The following is a 4427-nucleotide window of genomic DNA, read 5'->3' as shown; positions in this document are numbered from 1 at the left end:
AGCCATTTATTCAATATCCTATTAGCTGCAAAAATAATCCCTATGTTTCCTGTGACTGATGGGACTGAATGGACATGTCCTGGCTTTGGGAAAGATATCCAGGCAGGGGTTTGCACAGATTATCTCCAGTATGGGTGACCCATAGGCGATAAGCAAGATATGAGCCAGCTGGTGGGGAGGCATCACTGTCTTGCAGCCTGGGCTCCACAGTGGATAAGTGAAGAGGTCAAGAGGTGACACTCTGTGGAAAGTGCAGAGGGACATGGAATTACATCCACAGTAGCATAGTGATTTAGTTGTCAGCCTCATCTGCTAGAAAATGTAGGTCTGGGTGAGCACCATGCATCCTACAGCTTTTGGCTAAAATATCACATCTGATGCATCATTTGACATTCACCACATGTGGGAAGGGCACTTGTGTTCATTGTAAGAAGACAGTGAAGTGAGGCTCTCAGAGGTTAGGGGTCATCCTACAAATCAGTGAGTTAATGAAGGTTCATTCTGGCCTTTTTCAGCATGTATGCTTTGGGTGGGGAAGAAGCACCTGCTTGCTCTCTGAAGATGCCTATGTGAGAAGTGGACACCTGCCTACAGAGGACAAAACTCCCTGACTGCTGCACTTCTCATGTGGGAGGCTGGGACCTCAGCCCAGCTAAGCAAGGAGGAAGACAGAAGGAAGTGAAGTCCCAAGGAACATGCTTGTTAGGGAACAAGCATGGAATCGTGAGCATGGTCATAGCTTACACTGATAAATTCCCAAATTATCAAGTTCTGTTTCTTTTTTTGCTTAAGAGTTCTTACCTCACTTTGTCTCTTTGCGTGCACATTTTGGTATAAGCAGCAAGAAGAAACCAAGCTGTGGTATCTAGGGTGGTAATCATTATCCAGATGTGTCTGCTTGTATTTTAATTAACTAAATAAAATGAAACATTCTGTCTCTCATCACACCAACCACATTTCTATTGCCCAATAAGTCTATGTTTGCATTACAGAGAGAACAGTCTCATCCTCTCAGAACAGTCTCAGGGGCAGCAGCTCCAACCTGGCACAAGATCTGTTTATTGAACCCATCTAACATCAAGCCTGTTTATTACCATTGAAATTCCAGGTTGATGAGATTGGTGACGACAGTATTAATGACACAGAGGATACGGCGAGTGAGAAGTTGAACGTGGGTCCTCTCTCTGAATTGAAATGTTTCAAATTTGCACAATGACATTTTGAAGGCCTCTGACTCCACAGAGCCTACCTAAGTCTGAGAAACCAGCAGAAAGAGCAGGTGCTGTTGTGTGAGCTGACATAGACTCAACTGATTTAGGGAGGATGGGTGAGCTCCTTTGTGTAACAACTTTCTTGCTGATGTTTGTGTCTCTAGAGCTTGCATTGGCAACAGGAGATAGGATTCCAGCAGTGATGATGAAGATATTCCAGGTAGATCACAACACAGATATAGAACCCAATGGAAGAGGGTTCCCAGGTCTAGCCTAGTCATGCTTGCTGCTTTGGAAACTTAAAGCATGAATAAGCATGAATTCCACTGTGATGCTAAACCAACTGACCAAGGGTGGTAGAGAGCAGAAAACCAGGGTATGTGGATGAGAGCTGAAATAAGATTGTGGGGGGGTTTCATGCTGGTCTAATTTCTGGTGGTTATCGTCCTTAGAGGTTCAGTCGCTGAAGAATGGAAACTACAAGAAAAACACTGGCACATATCTCTGATACCTAATGTGGAACTGGGCTAAGACCTGAAGACTCCCCACAGGAGAGATCAGGAGGTCCAAGGGACACAGCAGCAGTGCAAAGAAGAGGAGGGGAAGATTTGAGGGATGTTACAGTGAGGATCTGTAGAGGCAATGTTTATTTTATGTGTAATCTGATTCAGAAGGAGAAAAAAATGTGTTTCTCTCCAGGGTATTGATAGCTCAGCTACGGATCTATCACTAGGGCCAAAAGGTTCACACTTTATGGAATGAGACGCTGAAAGTGATTTGTGGATGGACACGGTTGTGCTAGGCGGAATTTCCAGTTGCAGAAAACTGAATAAACTCTTGCTATATTACTCCAGAGCCTATGTGGTTGTGCATTCGGCCTCTATTACCTCCTCTGTCTGTGCCTTCCTGAGACGCCTGAGCATGTCTCGTGTCGCAGGCATCACCAGTTTCTCTTTCTTCTCTTCATGGACATACATTGCTGAGAGAAGTTACCTCTACAGGATCTCCAAAGAAGCTTCTCAATAAATAGAGTTTCAGAGCCAAGCTTTGAAGCACTGTGAGGAACTAAAGCTGCTCCCACAGCCATAAGCTACAGCTCTGTAATAATCAGATTCACTTTCTTCCTGAAGCCCAGAGATGAGCAGAAAGTCTGCATTAGCTGAGGCATCTTTGAATCCAGAGAAGCAGCTGGGAACTGTAAAACCCTGGCCTTTGAGTCTGAGCAGTAGCTCAATAGCAGCTCCTGATCTCTTGGTAGCTTCTGAGCTACTACTCTCCAGTTTCTGCTGGTGCCATGAGAACTTCCTGGCTTCTGCTGGTGCCAGAATATCCAGTAGCGACCAACACTAAAAGTTACTGCTCAGGGTGCTGGTGAGTCTAGTAGATGTTCCCGGGGATGCAGAGAGGGAGGGCGGCTAAGTCAGCACAGGCTGGGAGAGGGACGCTGCAAACATAGACACACATGGGTGATGGGGCAGAATCAAGAGTAATGTTTCTCAGGGATCTTTACCAGAAGAGCCAGAATCAGGCTGGGGGCTGCCCCGACCTCTGGGGCATATCCCTACCTATGCAATGAGAGAGGGGCACAAAAAAGAGAAAAGTCCAGGCTGTGGTAGACACAGTCCCTGACCCCCACAGTGGGGCTGAGCTGCCCCAGGCCTCCTTTTCTTCCCCACCCTCTGTAGAGGAAGGGCTGATCATGCAAATGTGTTTCCATCCATTGGCTGCCCAGCCCCTCCCTGACCCCTGGGGTTGGAGCCAGGTCATCATTTCTGTTCACATGTCCATAGTCTGATTCCCTGATACTTGATTATAATACCCTGTGCATGTTTACTTTATGGCTTCTCTATCCTAGAAAGAATTTCAGTTTGTGAGAGGTGCAAACATATATATAAATGACAACTTAAGGTGTTAAGTCATTCAGAGGGGATGACTGCTGTCTAAAGATGCCTATGTGAGAAGTGCAAATATCTTCCTTGAACATGATTTAGAATATGCATATGCTTTTAGTGTTCTACCTCCCATATATTAAATCTGGATTCCAGCTACTCTTCTATAAATTGATTGTATTTTGATCTCCTGTTAGCTAATATAATTGCTTTTCTCATGGATAAAATGAAGAACAATGAATCCTAAGGTTTGCAGCTGCAGAGCTCACAGCATCCCATGGTGTGTAAGAATAAAGAAAAGATTGGCATGCACAGTCTGTGATAATCATGTATTCCCTTTCCTCAACCTCGTAAGCCAGCAGAGAAAGCCTCTTCTGTGGGCACTGAGCTCGCAAATTCTTCATTCTTTGTTCCTGAGAACCATGGTTCTTTGTGGGATTTGGGGTTGAAGGGTTGAAGATTAGAATTTCACTGAGTGAATGGAGGATTCTGAGTTCTGTGTTTAGCATTTTGCTGATGAGTAACTTACTAACCCTTAGTTCATTTAAACATCGGCTGATATTCATAAATCTCAGCCATACTCTGCAGTGCATTTGCTCACGGAAGCTGCCTTCTGTGCTCGGCAACTTGCTCCACCATCCACCTGCTCCCTGTGGTTTCTTTTCTCAGTATTGGGAGGCCCATTACATCCTTCTCCACATGAACTCATTGGATCCAATCCATCCTACTGGTCACTTTCCCAATGGCTCAAGTCTATAGACTTCTTGTGTTCCCTAGATGCTAAGTCCAACGTTCTTATTTAACGTCTCCTCTTGAATCAATTCAGAACCCAATCTCAACATGTCTTGAGGCAGTAGAAATCACTCAGTCTCAGATCTGCTTTCTACTTACTGGGAATTCTGTTTAGATGAATCCACATTTTCATTCCAGAAACATGTCATTACTTTGGGTTTGTTTGCTTTTTGTTGTTGTTGTTTTGTTTGTGCGTATGTGTGTGTGTGCCAGGCTTAATTCTGGGATTTGTAGATACAGTGGCAACAAACAGGAGGAAAAAAAATCCTAATCCTTAGTTCCAGTGGAAGAAAACCTGTATTAAATTACAGCCCCTCTCCATGTGGCCATTTTGTGGTCAGCAGAAGCAAAAAGGGCCATATGCAGAGTCACAGAGACCTTGCTCTGTGCAGCTGCCTCCTCTCTGGCATCTTGCTCTGAGAATCTCAGCCATTACTGTCCTCTTACTTCTCATCCTTATGTTGTCAGCTAAGTAAGAAGCCCATTATCAGTTTGGGCAGGGAAAATATCTGATTCTCTACAGTTCAACAGCCCT

At 44.7% G+C, this 4427-nt stretch overlaps 1 pseudogene; it reads right to left on the bottom strand.

Annotated features, from left to right (window-relative positions):
* Window positions 1-2245: 2245 nt before the first annotated feature.
* On the bottom strand, window positions 2246-3609 carry LOC105515508 (annotated as a pseudogene).
* Window positions 3610-4427: the final 818 nt, after the last annotated feature.

Source organism: Colobus angolensis, unplaced genomic scaffold (assembly GCF_000951035.1).
Source record: "Colobus angolensis palliatus isolate OR3802 unplaced genomic scaffold, Cang.pa_1.0 Scaffold260, whole genome shotgun sequence".
In the NCBI taxonomy this organism is placed as follows: Eukaryota; Metazoa; Chordata; class Mammalia; order Primates; family Cercopithecidae; genus Colobus; species Colobus angolensis.
This window is presented reverse-complemented; position numbering and strand designations above follow the sequence as displayed.